Source organism: Photinus pyralis, unplaced genomic scaffold (genome assembly GCF_008802855.1).
Source record: "Photinus pyralis isolate 1611_PpyrPB1 unplaced genomic scaffold, Ppyr1.3 Ppyr1.4_LG4, whole genome shotgun sequence".
NCBI lineage: Eukaryota > Metazoa > Arthropoda > Insecta > Coleoptera > Lampyridae > Photinus > Photinus pyralis.
The window spans coordinates 5,912,650-5,931,062 of NW_022170511.1; the positions used below are offsets into that span (position 1 = coordinate 5,912,650).

Below are 18,413 nucleotides of genomic sequence, written 5' to 3' on the forward strand. Positions count from 1 at the left end.
AAATGGTTACTTTGTCTGAAAAATGTCATTTGTGGTGGAATTTCCGTAATAAAATTTTAAGCCGTGTTGGAAATGGTCGGTTTTTATGTATGGTTTCAAATTCAATGGCCCTTTGTTTCTTAAATACTGTAGGATGTTGCGGTGACACGATAGCGATGGATTATCTCAGGTTTATTTAAACTTTTTTAAGAGGTCTATTTCGTTTCATTTACTATGGCAGCATGATGTCATTTTATGACCAGGGATAGCTTACTCACAGCTTTAATGAAGAGAATAATCCCACATGGCCACATTAAAAAAGATGGCGGACTTAGTTCTTAACTTCTTACACATGATGTCAAAAAAGGGGTGAACTCCTTAATAACAATTAGTGGGGGTTCGCGTGTTAGTTACCGAGGAGACCAGTTGGTCCAAGTAAAAAAATTTTATTCCCGTATTCAATTTTCGAAGCGAGCAACTACTGTCCATATAAGAACAAAGTTTTTACGTGAACTTTTCGTTCGAGTTTAATAACATGAAAGACAATTAGCGGAGTTTTGTTCTTAATGCGACAAGGATCTGGCATTATCAAAGAAACGGAACGGGAAATCAAAACTGTTCAAAAAAGCATTGTTAGCTGGAATAAATTCTTGTAATTTCTTTTTTTATGAATCAAGTATGCTTCAATTTGAATTTGAATCCAGACAGAGTTTTATTTTTCTATCAGATTATTGCTTTTCATTAGAGTGTTAATTTCAATTCAAAATTTGATTTTGAATTTGTGATTCAATTAAAATTTACTGAATTTGATTGGGGCCTTCGGCTCTTCCAAATTTATAAAGGCTTTAAGTCAATGTTAGGATTTTCTGTTTGGATCAGAACCCAGTCGTGCCCTGAGAGAAATTTAAAAATAGAACGAAATTAAGGTTGTAATTTGAGATAGCTAAGTAGGTGACTGTTTGGGTCGTATTTTGACCGTATACCATTACACACAGCATTAATTTTAGGCCAAGGGTAATCGATTTTTGTAATTTAATTTTAGAAAGGCAAAAAGGAGAGATTTGCAGTAAGCACACCCCCAAAAGAGATCAAATTTATTATATTTGGGCTAGTCGATGGCAAAACAATAATCAACTTTATTTTTTTAAAGAAGGTGCAGAATTTTGTTTCAACATTTTAGTAAAAGAAGAAAAGTTCAACCCCTAGTATGCAACAAGAACTGTTGCACTATTCTCCAAGTAGGATAGCTTTATGGTGCCGCATGTGTACAAACTGCAGCCAATGGTTTTAAGGATACTACAATTTACTCACTCAGCTTGCAAATAATTAATATTAAGTGGGTGGCTTTTGAAACCACCAACAGCTTCATTGGAAGAAGGGATCCACGCTCAGTTATTTAACAAATACTCTTGGTTTGGATATTCTTTGTTAGGCGTTTACCCTATTAACCCTCAATAATGGTAGTAGAATGTTTAGATTGAAACTGAAAAATTTTACAATTAACTTTACATAGAAGCATTGGTGCGACCATGCACCATCTTCGAACCGTGTTGCGCCATCATGTTCAAGGGGTACGGTTTTAACTAAAAACTGGGGTTATATATATAATCCTTATAAAGTGTGTTATATTTATATTGCCCCCCTCTTGTTCTGGGCCCCAAACAGGCTTGTGCCCATTTACAGAGTGACTCGCAGGCTTTTTTTAGAGGTGTTTTCTCTTATGCACGTATCTTTGCAAAATGTTGGACTTGCAAGGTTCGAAAATAAAAACACATGTAAAATAACTGACGCCAATTGATTGTAGTTACTGTGATTTATGTATTGGGGGAAAACCATGATCGCCAACTCCTGAAGTAAAAAACACTAGCATTTTGAGCGCCAAATTCGAACTGTCTGCAGTCATTTTGAATCACCCTATAACCACGATATGTAGTTCTTTTAAAATTTGAACATTTAGTTTTTTTAAAATAATTGTTCCAGAAGATTAACTTATGCTTGGACTTCAGAAGTTGTGAAATATGGTATCTGTACGTCTTCGTTGCGCATTTGTAACGCAAATGCTCTAATTCTTGATTATTTCGAATGAACTGAACATATGACATAAAAATAGCCATTTATGTTTCAAAATAGGTAGATAGATAACAAATACGTAAGTACTGATTTAATGTAGGGGGAGGAGTAAACTTTAAAACAAACGGGAAGATAGGAATCATTTATTTTTCTCTTTAGCTATTGATGCGAGGCGAACACCTCATGGATAGCTAAAGAAAAAAATGATTCCTATTTGTCCGTTTGTTTTATAGTTTACATTAGCTCCTATATTTATCACAAGGGCCGAATAAATGCAACATACTATTTAATCAGTTTCCAATGTATTGTATACAGCTCTCCATTTCGGCCAGAGAGTATAAATGGAAGTAAGTAGGTGGACAATTATTATTTATTTTCTGTTGTCTTTTGGCTATCGAATTCTGGGGATAAAGCACATATAACCGACTCGACTTCTCCTCCTGCCAATGCAACACGTCATACTCCAAGTGGAATCAAAGAAACAGTAAATCAAGGAGCCTTTCCATGGTATATGGTAGGATTCATTTGACGAATTTAGTATCCTATTTCCAACATTACTACTCTCTAGTTTTGGACTGTAAATTGGGTAGTTTTGGAAGAAGGTGTGGATAAACGTTTAACAAACCTACTCCAACCAGAACCGATCCACCATAATTGATAATTTCACCTGCCTATTGGGAAAGTGGAATAGTTTTGTTTTACTAGGACTACTTTTTAGAGACCTGGGAACGTTGCGTGTATGATAAGATAATGAATATTTGCGTTTCCGCAAGTTAATACGGTAGATTATATTAGTAGAGACTGAGGTCGAGACTAACATGTTAAAAATAAGCAGGTAATTGAAGTTTGAGGAGGGTACTTCTGTTTAAGTATCTAATTTCATACATCAACTTATGGTTGTGCGTTGAAAGACGGTTCGAATATGAGCGGAACACCCAATAAGAGCATCCACTTGGATTTAGTTTTTTCAAATAGTGTAAAATGGTGCAAATTTCGCAAAAGCATAGAGAGGATTAAAAAAATATATTTGAACTAATGAATAATGTCGTCTTCTAAAAAAGGGTAGCAACACACTCCATGAAGTCCTACAACCACCTCAAAGTCAAAACGTGAGCTGGAATAGTGCGATAACGGCAGGCAATTAATCCTTAATTAACGATTATTGTTGCGAACTAATTATATGCACAGTAAAGGTAACCGACTAATTTCAATGGATTAAAGCAATTTCAATTTGAAGCGGAATGATGTCGAGCAGTTCGGGTGAAAATTTGTAGTTCGTTTGGTAGCGGCACGAAGCCGTGGGTGAACATCCCGCAGTGTTTATATGTCTAATTACATCCGCGAAGTAATGTGAATACTTGGGCTCCCGGGTTGCGGTTACTCCCTACGGAGAAAATTTATTTCAATATCATACTTCATGCACGCTCCGTCTCTATTCGATAATTTACAGCTAATTAATCGAAGGTGGGTTTTGATTTACGTCGTTGTTTAAACACCAGTTGCGTTTTTACGGGTGGTACATATTCGTTTTGTGTCGGAGAAGTCGTTTGAGGCAAATACCGATTTATGCTTTTGTATTCGAAATTACGGGGGCGGTAATTAATTGGATAAAGCGCATGCTTCAAAAGCTTTAGATAAACAATTGGGTTTAATTAAAATTTGATAAAACGTAAACCCTTTGAGGAGAAATTAAATCTCGTGTTTGTTTCGTCAGCAAGTCGATCAATCAGCTGCCGATTTCTAATTGCTTTCCTGGCCGCCAATTAACAATATTGCAATATCTGTTGCGTAGTACGCCTGTACCCTTTTCCGCACACCTACAAGACTATTCCATTTTAGCACTCTAAGAGATTTAACGAGATAGAGTAAATTGAATTTTTCATTTCGGTTACGGCCCGAAAACGAGCGCATACATAGCAAGCGGATCTGAGACTTTAACTAAATGAAGTTTGCTATAGTTTCTTGCGGAAATTTAATTTTAGTTTGGTCGCCGTAAAAGTTACAAGGGGACCATGGAGATTGTGTGCAATTTTGTTAAATGGACCTGGACGTATTCGACCGAAATCAAAAACCCACACTACGTCGCATAAACATAAATCTCAGTATTGCTACTTTTATGAACGACCCTCTGCAGTCAAATTTAATTTAAAATGTCTCATAAAAATTGGATGATATAAAAAATAACCGGTTACAATGTTGTCTGCGGACGACGGTTTGGCGACAGCCGCTTTTCCGTCGTTTTAATCTAAACTTGTGCAACCGCAATTCCCAGTTTTCCATTATCAATATGCGTTTCCCAAAAAAAAATTATGTGTATCCACTGTGATATTGGAAAACACTGGAATAAGTCAAGCACTTCAACAATTTCTTATATTCTGCAATTTCGATACAACAACGTTCCCGTTCGCCTGTTTTATTTTCCAAATTAACTTTCCTTCATTACGGAATTGGTTTCGCAATTTATTTCAATTGAAAGTTGATTGTTTCGATTATTTTTCTTTCTCCGGCGTGCTTTCTAAATTATTTCACTCGAATTTTCTTTATTCCCACTTCAGTATTAACGACACCCCAGAATGGGGTAATGGAAACCGCTTTCTCATGCATTTTACGCAGCATGCTTGTTCATTTGGTAAACATATTATTAGAAGTAGCAGAAAACAAAGAGTGTTCGGTATTAAAAACCTGCATCCAATAGCTGTACATTATTTTGGTAGTATAAAACCAGATTGTTCCATTTATGAAATCTCGGTACTGAAAAGCAGGATCGAGATCAGTTATTTGTTTTTTTTTCATCATTTATGCTCGTATCGTGATCCTGATTTCACTATTATATCAATGCGAAAGGATATTATTTAAAAATAAACGTCTGGTTGGTGTTACACTGTTGACGGTACAGCTATTTCAAGTATAAGTAATTAAAGTAGTTGAAAAATAACCGTTCAACAGATCTAAAGTGATATAGAAGAGAGACAGATTGCTCTACAATAGCGTTATAGAGTTCTCAAGGAGCATTTGAAAAAAGCTCTAGAAGCGCTTGAGACTAAATACTTTAAAATGCGCTCTGAAATCCGTGTGAAACGGTGTAGAGAATTTGTTTCCATTTCCGGAAATTTTAAATTCTTTTTAGGGCAGATTTATAAAGAAGCCTATTTTGATATTGATAATTTCACAGACTACGAGTTGATCCCCTTTTTGCTAAAAACTGATTCAAATTTAAAACATTGACATTTCAGATCTAGATATAAACCTTGTACAAAACTCTAATTTTATTTGGTTTTCCCTTGCCTTGTGCAGTTTAATTTTATTTTATTTTGTGGAAAGAGAATGTGAATTTATGATTTGATTTGTAATCGTCTAACAATAAACACGAATTCGAACCAGCAAAACAAACCTGTTTATTTTGTTTTTGTGTTATATATCTGATTGTAGATTTTTGGCAATAGCACCCTTCTGAGCTCAGAAAACCTGCGGCTAAAGGCGCGAATAGACTGGCAAGCTTTCTCACGCAAGTTACTGTCTGACACCAGTGGCATCATTGTCTAGGTATAAAAATCACCGTTAGTCAACTTACGACAATGCTCGCACAAGAACCTTGATTGCTAGTCGAAACGTATACGAGACCTCCGGTGAGGTTTTCTCACAAATTCAGATAGGTTCTTAATTTTCGAGTGTGAGTGAAATTGTCACTCCACAGCAACTTGTGTGAGAAAACTGACCTTTAGTTAAAAGTAAAATTTTAATTTCGTCGATACTCCGTGAGGTAAAGTTTGTACACACTGGTTTTTATTATGGCCGAATTGTAATTAATACATTTTTTGCTAGTCATTTAACCACTATAGCTCCATTATTTCAATTTGTTGTGAGAGCCTATCTCGAAATTCAGTATTTCTGACTACGAGATGATCCCCTTTTGGGAAATTAAGTTGAATTTAAAATTATTCCGAAAAATTCAACATCGCACAAATTAACGCACAGTCAACCAAATTTCTGGAATCTGGAAAAACATTTATCCAATCCTGAAGTTAAAATGCGCTGAATACATGTAATCTTTTGAAACATTTTGCTTCAAAATGTGGAATTGAGGCTATTCTCAATTGCTTTTGACACAAACATCACCAAAGATGCTTTTGGAGGCACAACATAATATGTAATGTTATATTGTGTATAAATCCAAACCTTCACTTTAAAGGAAAATTCGAAAATGTTCGAAATTTGTAAAGGACCGACCTGTAACGAGCATGCTCTACAATAAATTCTCGTCTCGTAATTTGTAAGTAGTTTTATATAGGTTTGTAATAAAATACTTATAAATGGAAGTGTTCTACTAGTTATCGATTTCGAAAATTCAATTTCATCAGACCTTGCGTCAATTTCAAATTGTATTTTGAAAATCGGTAACCAGTAGAGTAGAAAACTTCCAATTATAAAAATTTTATTACAAACAACAGATCGTAATTAAAAATAGAGCAATTAATCAACAAAAGTCATTTTATATGTATAAGAAACGGTTTTGCGATACAGCAACTTATGTATTGACTCTTGTTGCGCTATTTATAGATATCAAGTCTTATTGGTTATTAGTTATATCATTATTATTATTCACTCGAAACAGAATGGTTTAGCTAGTGGTAAAAAGACCATATGCAGGGTACCTTTACAAGTTACAACCTTACTGAGCATGATTGTTAATTTCGAGATTTTTGGACTCACTGATAAGTTCATCCTGCTGGGAAAAAAAAATTGCAATGAGTTAGGTATATTTTTACACTTTATTTGACTGACGGGGCTATCTTCCATAACTACCCCGTTTGGCGCAAATAAATCCTAAAATGATATTTAAAACGTACATGCCCCATCAACATTTTAATGCAAAGTAGGTCACACCCGCTGTGTGGGACTGTTAAAAATTTCTGCAATCCCACGCAATGATATTATACCGGGTGATTTCACGGAATTGATTTCTATTCTAAATTGTAGTTGTGAAAATAAATCGTCAGAAGCGATACACATAAAAAACAAACAGTGCTAAATGCCTATGCCTATTACACGTCGTTATGGGAATGTCAAAAGAAATTCAGGTATAAAGCTATTGCTATATTGTTAAAAATGTGTACATAATTCTCGTTCAGTTCATTGTACACTTTCGTTTAGAAAAGCACAAGTCAAAGTTCGCTAAATTATACAAGCAGACGGTATGGCGCGAATAGGATAATTATCGGAAATTGAAGTGGTATAGCAATTAGTCGTAGTGGCGGTAAGTTATTACGTAATTAAGCAATGGCAATTATGACAGCTTCAGGTGCTTTCTTAGAATCGTAAACATAATTACCGTGAAGATGTTTACACACGGAAGTTCGACGTGTGGCGTAGCGTAACCCTAAGATTAGGGGCGCAGTCCCGGTCACGCTTAAGACACGTTTCGGTCATTCGATGTCGTAAAGCATGTGTACATTTTAGCGCCGATAAGAAATCATGCCTACTGAACACACATTATTATCGGACGGGTAGGAGGAAGCCCGTAGTGATAAATAAGACTGCGACAAATTTGACATTAAATTTTCAGTTTGGCCGCGTTCCCGATGGATCGCCGCGACACGACGCGATGGTTATGAAGTTGGACGTGGTGGTGCCAAATGCGTTTGCTGGCCATTATTCCAGCTTCCAAATATTAACGATTATTGCTGTCATTTGTTCGGGCTAATGGTGTATAATAAGGCTGTTAATGCATTCTAGAAGTTTGAAGCTTCACGTTATGTCCATTAGACCGTACAAGCGCAAACAAACTTCATATAGATGCAAACTTCCGCCTTGGACAAAGTAGCTTCGTTATAATATTAGCTTTATATAGATCGTTTGCGGATTATTTTGCGGAGGAAATTATGACATACAATTATGCACTTTCGACATTATTTATTCCACTTTCTGCTTTATATTAAGATCGTCATCTAAATTTTAACGCAGAAATGGCCACAAAATGTATTTATCGGAAGGGATTTGTCGCCGCCGTGTTTCAAAAACTTTTAGCTGTAGGAATACTTTAAAACAGTTATTCTTTCTAAAGAAATCGCTGTACATTTACATATTTTTCCGGCACATTCTGTAGATAATCGACTCTTTATAATAAAAATGTGAATGAAATGCCTAAATTTTCAATGTCACACTGTTCTGTTACGAGCAGCCAAATTTAATGGAACAAATTATCAAAAGTCCTCATGTGAAATCGATCCCCTTCACTCGCAATTCGCATTTTGGTGGATTTGGAGTACCTCTCATAGCTTGAGCTTCTAATGGCGACACGGGAAAGAGAGACCGCGATTAGAGCTCTATGAAACTTTTGGGCGCCCAAAGTGGATTGCCCCTCGAAGACGCGTGCTTTGCAAATGGTAATTAATTTCGCCCATAGGAATAAAATCAAAAATCCGTCAAGCAGGAATTGTGAGCGTTTACAAGATCTTTTCGAAGACACCAAGTTGAAAACAATCGGACCAAAACTGTAGAAGAAGATAGGAAAAAACTGAGAAATCTCCACACATTACAATCACATTTGCACTATTGAACTATAGGTACTACTACATCGACTAGTATTGAACCAGTTGCTTTGTGGTAGGTCGAATCATACATTGTAGACCTCGTCTATAAGGTAGAACTGGCGCTCAACGTGTAAATTTTGAATATACAGTGCGTTCGAGATGAGAGGGTCACCTCAATATCTTTTTTATTTGGCGAGATACGAAAAATTTGTTAAATCTAATTTTATATGTGACATTACGATCTATCTGATCGGATAATTAAACTTCCGGTATCACTTCCGGTGCCACTTTTGTTTTTCAAATGCAATACCTAGGTTTTTTACGATATTTGAAAAGAGAATTTGCTGTACGACAACATAAAATATGCATAAGGTTGATATACAAAAAATAGAGAAATTCGTTATTCAATATATCTATGTTGAACAAAATGTATAGTGGGTTGTCAATGTATAGTGGGTTGGCAATGTATAGTGGATTGGGTTGGTAGAGCAGCCTTGGCTGAAACCCCGCCCACTCAAAAATAAAGGCAAATAAAAATTTAAAAAAATAAATTAAAAAAATTCAAAGTGAAAAATAAAAGTTTTGAAATTCTAAAGCAACCACCCGTTTCAAGCGATAGTGATGAAAGTCCAATAAATTAAACATTTATACTTGTTCTACAGAATTTCTATAGGTTTATACAGTATGTCTGCTTAAAGTTTTTTATTGGGAATATATTGGAAACCTAAAGTAATATCGAGAATTCCCGAAATCGTGTCGATGGAACGGCGAAGGAACAAACATAGTACCTGAAAGAACCTTGGTATTGTCACCTCTTGCACCATCCCTTAAAAATTATAAATGGTAACCCTCGCGTGTGATTCATCACTGAGTAGCTCTTGAATAATGGTTTACAGTCCGGTAATGAGGTCTTGGAAAACATTTAAAAAAATCGCATAAGTAAATGATTTTTTAAATACTCGTCGCCATGTTTCATATGTATTGAGTTTCTTTAACTGAATCTACAGAGCTGAAAAATCTGCAAAATATTAAGTAATGTATTTATTCTGTAATGCATTCTGGTCATAGTATTCCGATTTACCGTAGAAAAACTTTTTTTTTTAATCTTGCCAATGATCAACACAAGGGGATTCTATTAAAATGTTTTTATGCGAGGTAAAGTGTGTAAGCTACACTGCACTTGCATACATGGATTTTAGAGTGAAATAGAATTTCAAAAGTATCGCTAAGTATTTGAGTAATTATATTGGTATCTTACAACACCAACAAATGTTTGACTTCTCTTGTTCTGGTCTCATGTTATTTCAAATTACTTATCAGGTGCATTACGTATTTAATCATTCTATTTGTTTTTGAAGTGGAGTGTATGCATCTAATAACTACCTAACTATTTCTAATTTTTTGTATGCGGATACTTTGCGTCAAAATTGGCACGCCGGTTAATTCGCACCTTGAACGTTGTGTGTTCTAAACCAAGCTATTCGATCCAGAATATTTGCACCCCAACCCAATAATTCCCATTTCACCACGTAGATGTTGCATTATTAGCACACGGAGAATTCGTATTGCTTTATTTTTCAAAGAAACTTTAAGTGTCTATTTTAGATAGACATTTCAGGAGTAACCCAAAAGTATGGAGCAAATGATGTATTTTTTTTAAATATCCACTTCAACTTGTTATAATCTAACCCAATGTTTCCAATGTATTGGTCAAACTCGTTAACCCCCAAAAAAATGGTGGTTTGCTCGTAACTTTTAAAATATAAAGATACACCAAAAAAGAGCGTTCCCAGAAATGTTGCATTATTTGAAAATTCAAAGAAGTTTTGTGCTACCGTCGGTAAGATTCCAATGGCCACGATCCGTCACCTATCTTCCTTAATTTATTGTCACTGATGGAGGATTGTATCCAACCCCATCCTGTTACCACTTACCACTGTCACCTGCAAAATAGCCGTCGTATAAGAGGTAATTTTTTTTTCATTTATATACAATTAAATGTTTGAATCTTTAAGAAAAAACATGGCCATTTTAAATTGATTGTGGATTAAGAGTTAATAGAAATTTGGTAGAAAAATCAAGTACCTAAAACTAAAGTAAATCTATTAAACTTCCCTAGTCCCTAACACTCATGCAATTGTTTTTTGCAATTTTTTACCAAATTACAAATTACAATCGGTGGTTCGATATGAATTAAAAGTCCTGTAGTTTCTGTATGAAGCAAGGTATCTTCTGTGCAGTAAATTAATACTATATCGCGTGACAGTGTTAAAACGATCAACTGCGATTTTTTAGTCTTTGTGACAGACGATTGTATATAACGTGTATATACAATGATTGCAGTTTTCATTGTAACAATAAACAAAGGAAAGAACGGTTTTATTTATCTGGCGAATCTCTCTCATTGATTTCGGTTAATAAAGATTGGATGTAATTGCAAGGTAATTAATATTACGCCTCCATTGATAGATGCATTCCGACTTGAACTAAATAGTACCCAGGCGTAATTCCTCGGGAGCTTTTTCAATTTCTTTGATTCGATGGATAAAAAAACTAACAGTTCAACAAATTACGTTGACTGGAAACCGGCCGATGTGGGTAATCCATTTAACCATGAAATGCGACGGTTTTATTGAATAAAACGACTGAGGTAAGAAGCGTTTAGCAACGTCGGAAAAGTTATTTGTTAGAGCAGCTGCACGGCAGGTAAAACGAATGGGGTCGATCTGCCTCTCTTTATGTACTATACGGCCCTTATTAATCGTCGGGTATGGGACTAATTCGGAGCCACCCCATATCAGTACCTGTTGCATGTTATTGCCAACACCGATAGCGCCCCGTCAAGATAGCATTTTGCGCCCCGCCGATCGCAGCAGAAATCTAGATCCAATTTCGATTGTATCCTGCTGTCATTAAATTATGCCGAAGTTGCACAAAATCCATTTGTTCCGAGAATAATGGCGTATATAAAAGCGTAAAGCTAACAGAGGAAACGGTAACAGTCGGCAGTTGCAGCTCTTATTAAAGTGTAAAGCTCCTCTCAATAACCACCACCGTTAGGAATACTCAAACAAGCGAGCTCTTGTTACAACTACAAACTATTGCTAATTACGTGTCTTGTCTAACAGAGATACTGGAGTTTAATTGGAAGCTTGTAACTCGAGACTTTCAAGCTTCAGGGTCAGCTCCACACTCTTAAGCTTTGCATCAAGTTCCCTTACAACTTTAAGCTCACTCTATTCTGGAATTATACCCCCAGTTTTAGAACTACGCAATTTAGTGCAAGTTTAAATTCGGTGGTTTTTTTATAAACCTTTACACAATCCTGGTCTTAATTTGATACGAACTAAAATAAGACAAATACTCTTAATGGGGAGGATTCTAAAATCGATTACATATCAAAAATGTGCCGCAATAGTAACGCCGACGAAATGCTCGGTTCAACGCAAAAGTAACGTCCAAATTGCATTGCATTTATTGAGAAGTGGCAGCATTATTGAGCTGGAGCTTTTGATATCATATAATATTCATAGCTGAAGTGCAGCAAAGATCCGAAGATATGTAGACAAATCGTGCGGCACCAGCAAAAGAACGTTATTCCAATTATTCGTTAATCGTCGAGCTTACGGTGGTAGTCTTGATGAAAGTTGACACTACGACCGAAAATCGACAAATAGTCATACATAAATGCTCATAATTAATTACTCACTTCACTGTAAACCCAGAAAACGCTACTGGTGGCTGAATGAAGAAATGTGCTAACAACGCTAATGTCCCATTTTAGCATCAAGCAGTTTTAGACTAAAAGGACTCTGCTGCTGAAATCGAATCTGCGAGTTACAATGCAGAATTTGTTCGCCTCGTGTCCAAGGCTGTGCATCGAAATAATATATGTAATGTAGGGATTTTGGTCTATACAGGGTGATTCACGTACCCCGCTCGTTAGAAGTTTTTAAACTTGCCGTTGAATATACAACCATAATCGACCATAGAGAAATGAAATAAAATAATTTCAAGATGGCGCCGCTTCCGTACATACCTGAAGTGGCGCCATTTTGGAATTGTACACAATTTTCTATTTTTTCTAAATGCGCTATTTTATTCTGAGTTAAACGCAATTAAGATTTGTCTGTCATAGTTTTTATTATTGTTGATATTGGGATTATAAGATATGCTAATAACTTATCCGAGCGTCTGGCATCAATTTCGCGGATGGCGTGGCGGTGGTGGGTGGTCGAAGAGGGTTAAAACTGTTTTATTATTAATGAACCTTTTTAGTTTTTAATTAATTTCGTTGATTTGCGGGACCGACAATCCTCTTCGTACGTGTTGCCAGTGAAAGCTTCTTTTTTGGCGCATTTTCCAACGAACACTACATTGATTTATGTTTTCCACTGCATTTATGATGTCCCATGTCTTTTGTTTTTATGAATTTGTTTAATTGCATTTGATTCGATTACCTGAGATTTATCATACAATTTGAGATGTTTTATTTATGTGTACTTTCTCTTGCATTTCGTTGCTGTAGGTGATTTAATTCATGTATTTGTGTGGCCTATGCCGGGGTTTTTGTCCCGTAGAAGGTTTCCCTGGTATGGTCTTGTTGTCTGCGTAATATATTCATTTGTTATTGTCATTTCTTACGCACAAAAGTTCTGTCTTTCATTTAATTCCCTTCCCGATTATGTATCACCTCCCTACACGTACAAGAACTGATTACACAACGTAGGAGTTCATTCGTGCCTGAGATTTATCATACAATTTCGTGCCACTCATATCGAGCCGACTGCCATCCAAATTCAAAAGTGGCGCGAAACGTCAATTGTTTCAACTTGAAAGGTAGGTGGCTCTGTTCGTAGTTTTTTCTCAGAGTTGCCAACGGTAAGGATAGGTTTAGTGTCGGCTTGATAGACCCCATTACAACCCGCATATCAAATTTCGTTGACATTAGAATTTTCTTACTTCTAACTTTAAGAAAGGGTGCACCAAAGTCGGTCGTTACCTCCCTGCATCTCGACAAATACAAAAATCAAAATTGAACGTATGGCTTGAATAACGAGGCCAACTAATAGCGTTCTGTTTTAGGAAAAATTAAATAATAGCCGAAGTTTGCAGTATCAATAGCCAAAGTTATCGGTTTCTGTAATGCAGTTATAATCAACCCCTAAATTCAATTTAGAAAGCCTTGTAGTGTTCCAAATCGAATTACACGGCAGTTACCGAACGTTTTTAGTTACTAGAGTTCTTCTTCACTGTAATCTAAATGTTTAAATTGCTTGTTCGTAGAAAACAATAAAAATAATCACTTTACCGTTTCCATTTATTTAGCGAAATGGAAACTGTATGCTTTTACTAAGTCTTGTAAACTATACGAGACAGGGCAGTTATGTAATTAAAATGATACAAAGCACAATGACATTAATTAAAGTACGTGTAATTAATACAGTACGTTTAAATATGGTGCCTACCAATTACGACACGTACCCACGCATTATTAAAATATCCATTATAAATGCCAATTATCGCCAAACACTATACTTATTGCAAACACTTTTTCGCTTTGATTATCATCATCTACATTAATAACTACAGCGCGCAGTTTCAATTTCAGCTTAAAATAAAATTAATGAGGGTAATGTGTAAGAGTAGGTGAGATCGTCATTACGAAACTCCTTCTCGTCCCCCAAGAGTTAATCGGCTTCGTTTGGTGTTTGGAAGCGATTCCCCCTCACTTCGGACAGAACTAACATAGCTTCATTATACATTCTAACATCTTGGCACGAGGTTTAATTAGAGCCAAAATACGGATCGACTCGCCTCTCATTATTGTTGAAGATTGCTACGCTCATGTGCTATTCAGGTTACAAAAAGAACACTTAATTGGAATTGAGACTTCTGGGGAGAGGTTAGGCATATATTATAAACGGAGGCACGCGGTAGGGAAAATTAATGAAGGTGCTAGGGCATTTTTGTGTTATATATTATGGAATGTTATAAAGGACGAAAAGTAATTAATAACGTTTATGAGGAAAATGTGATATTAAATAATAAATTAAAGCAGTAATTGGAGGATCTGAAACGGAGCAAAAAACAAAATGAGGTATCTCAGCAAGATAGCCAATTATTTGTATTCCAAACTCTATTATGCTCGTAAATGGGGTGGTATTATTAAGGCGGCGAATTCAATTTGTAGCTTTAATTATAAGTAAGTGTGTAGTTTGGTGCATGCTGCTTGTTACATTTGTTACATCTGGTAAGGTTTAAAATTACCATGAAGAGCACTTCATCACGGCCATACACTGTTGTAAGTCATTATTGTTCTCACAGCGTCTGGCACTTCGAGGAAGCCAGTCGGGTTGCATGCTCTTCATAATTGCGGAATTGGCGGATAGGGTATTAATAATAAAAACCAGAGCAAAGAACGTTCCAAACGCACTTATTGCACGTTATATAAGGAATATAAGCATATTGAAAATGCCATCCACTACCCTACCTATCTGCGGAAGCAATATAACTTATCGAGGTCTCGAACACAATCGAGATCGGGGATTATATTGGTTGGGATTTTAAGCGATTCATTATATTCCGTACGCATTCCGATGTCACCTTATTGGGCGATAATTGATTCGCTTTCCATTTGCGATAATACTTGGAACCCGCAACAGTTCGATTATATCCGTTTCAATTCTGTAGAAAATGTCCATTCTAGGCATTAGGCATTGTTTTAAGACATGTCACTTAATCGGATCGTGTTAAGTGTTGTAAGAACATCATCAAATCGTTGACCCCTACCTGCAAACAAATCACCAATGGATGATGGATTCGAAAGCTTTTACATCAGACGAACTATCCAATATATATACTTCTTTAGACCCTTATGGCTCCGCCATACGTTCTGAGAGAAGCACGGATTTAAACCTATAATCATTTAGTAAATGAACATGGTTACTTACAGCGTACAGCACCTCCTTTCACAAAACCGTAAGGGGGTTGTTAAAAGTTTATAATCGATTCGGTTTCTATCAGGGACATTAGCATCGATATTACGAGTAGTCGCACACAACCCTCGACAGGACGAATATTCAACACTGGTTTTAAATTGCAAAGCGATAATTATTAACATTGTCTATTGGATATTGTGTAAGTAGTAATGACGATACTTCAGCTATGATTGTTGAAGAATTATTTTTAGTTATTTGCGAGGTTATTTGTTATGTTTTCATTAGCTTATGGCGTTATTTAATTTATTTCACAGCCGATAAAAAGTTTCATAACGAACAATTATAGATCTCACTGCGCCAAAAGTTATATAACCCAAAAATGCCATCGGGTTTACCAAGAAAAAGTAAGCAACTTATCTTATTGGTTATTTTGAACGAGAAAGAGGTAATGGTGTTCCAGTTTCACCAGTCGCAGCAGTAAAAGAGGTGGGTATGGTTACTTTTGTAATATAAAAGCAAGTTTCATTTCACGGTTGCGAATACATTAAACATTAGCCTGCAAACGGTGACTTCTATTTCACATATTTCTAATTCGGGCAAACCTCTAGAAAGTCTTTAAAAAACAAGGCAATGTATGAAACCCGCTAGCAATGTTGATGGTTCCACACAAGCAGCTATTCGGAACTCCATCTATGACATGATCCAACACAGTAAGTTAAAACAGACGTTGAATGGTTGAATTTGGATAGGCGTGTATGTAAACTGTGCAAAGATTATATTAAATTAATATTTGTGTAAATATTGTAAGTAGTTTACGCCTGAGTTTACGTTTGTATTTTAGAACATCTTACGCTTCAATCCCTTTTGTAAGTTCTAAAAGGGAAAGACGTATTTCATGGGTCCAGAGGTTCCTTAAGAAAAGTAAGTAAGCGAATATTGGTTTACGCTATTAAATCACCGGTCTACAGCATTTTTGCTCATGGGACATATTATATACCTTATTTGTATTGCTTATATAGCCACAAATAAGAATTGGAACGAAAAAAGGTTCTGTATTTGATTTTGTGTGAAAAAAATGCAAAAAACCGAATAAATGAAAATACCTAAAATCTGTACTTACATACGAATGATTTATTAAAAGGTAAAGTTCCTACATTTATAATTTGTTTGTCTTACAGTCTAAATGTTTAAAAAGGGAACAGTTTTGCTTTTTCTGTCATATTCAACAGAAGTTTTTCTTATCAACCCCGCAACTAGGATCTTGCATCATACTTCCAGCGTACTGGCTTTAGTAAGGTGCCCAAATTCCATTATGTCTTGATGAAAGTGTTGTCCTTATTATTCCGAATAAGCTCCCATATTATCCTAATTAAATTGGTCTCAATGAGAATGTAACCTGTGCATCTTTAGAGATTCTATACCCGATGATGCAAAACCAAATCCTGTCAGCTCGTCATCATGTTCAGCTCGAGGTTCAGCTCTATGGTTTCCCAGGAAACATTGAACGGGAAGTCACGGACTAATGCCATAACACTGTTCCAGGATTTTTTATCCTCTTTGCAAACTAACCGGGGAAAAACATATTTGTTTTTATTTGAGAGAAAGCAAAGATTCCAAGCTTTAATTTTCGCCCCTGAAAGCTTTCAATCAAATCGCTATAACTTTTGTAAAAGCAAATATTTTCGATGTCCAATCGCACTTTTTATTTATTTTTGCTTATTTATAGTCAGAATATATTATGTAAACCATGCGCAAAAAAATTATTTTGTTGTTGACCGGTGAATCCATGAGAAGGTTTAATTGAGTTACCAAATATTGCACTATCAAGAGTGAACGGAATGTGGGTAGTTGAAAATGGAACAAAATGTAAGTCATGGCAAGACGAGCGTATGAAAAATTAAACCGGGGGACGCGGGTAACATACTGGTATTAATGAGAACAATATCATCTTATAACTATTTAAGATATGTGGTTTTATATTCCGAAAACATGAATGGTTTTATTACTGTAGCATCTTTCATTTTTACTTCAAAAACAAATGATCCAGATTACCATGGGGAAATAAACAAGGACAGTTTTCTTGAGTGGTTCGGGGACCACTTGCCACCAAATTTAGAAGAATCTTCGCTGATGCTAGTTATCACAGTAGCTTACTGGAACTTGCTAAACTTAAAACCGAATCTTAAAAGGAAAGTACTTTTGGGGCATGTCTTTTACTTTTCAAATTGTATAAAACTCACTTTTGTAGATTTCTAATTTTTTCATTTGTAAGGAAACCAGTAACAATGCGCTATGAACATTATTAGAACTTTTTAGAGGAATCTGGTAGTGTTTTTAATTAAATTTGATATTCATCATTGCGTGAAATCGATATCGATTTTTTAAATAAACATGTGGTGGTATAGGTCAATTTGTAGTCTAAAATTCTTCTAGGAAAAATTTGTTGGGGACTTTTGATTTCGTGCATTTTATGTTTTTGGAGTACCTACTGAATTCGAACATCTCCCACCCCCTCACTTTTTCAACCGCAAATCCGGACAATTTCTGAAATGTCCGCGTAGAGGAGAAATAAACGAGATGGTGAGATGATGGTAAGCAAACAATAACTTGTAATAATATCACAGATTTAATGTTTAAATAAATGCAATGTTACAAAATTATGGGTACCGTCAATGGGATTTTACGAGGATTTTATGCACTACAGTCTGACAGTAGTGACAGTATACATAATTACATAATCGATATCTTGACGCAAAACTCGCACTCATTTTCTGATATTGCTCTTCTTACACAAATTCGGGTCGAAAATTAGTTTTGGTTCTAATGATAGTGCAAGAACGTCATAGACCGGGAATTCTACATGTTTGTCGTAATAAAAAAAAGCTGTAGGATG

At 35.7% G+C, this 18,413-nt stretch overlaps 1 protein-coding gene across 8 annotated transcripts in view; it reads right to left on the reverse strand.

The window, feature by feature from the left end:
* Positions 1-18,413, reverse strand: part of LOC116168086 (LIM domain only protein 3) — a 188,210-nt gene that overhangs the window by 110,765 nt on the left and 59,032 nt on the right. The window lies entirely within an intron of this gene.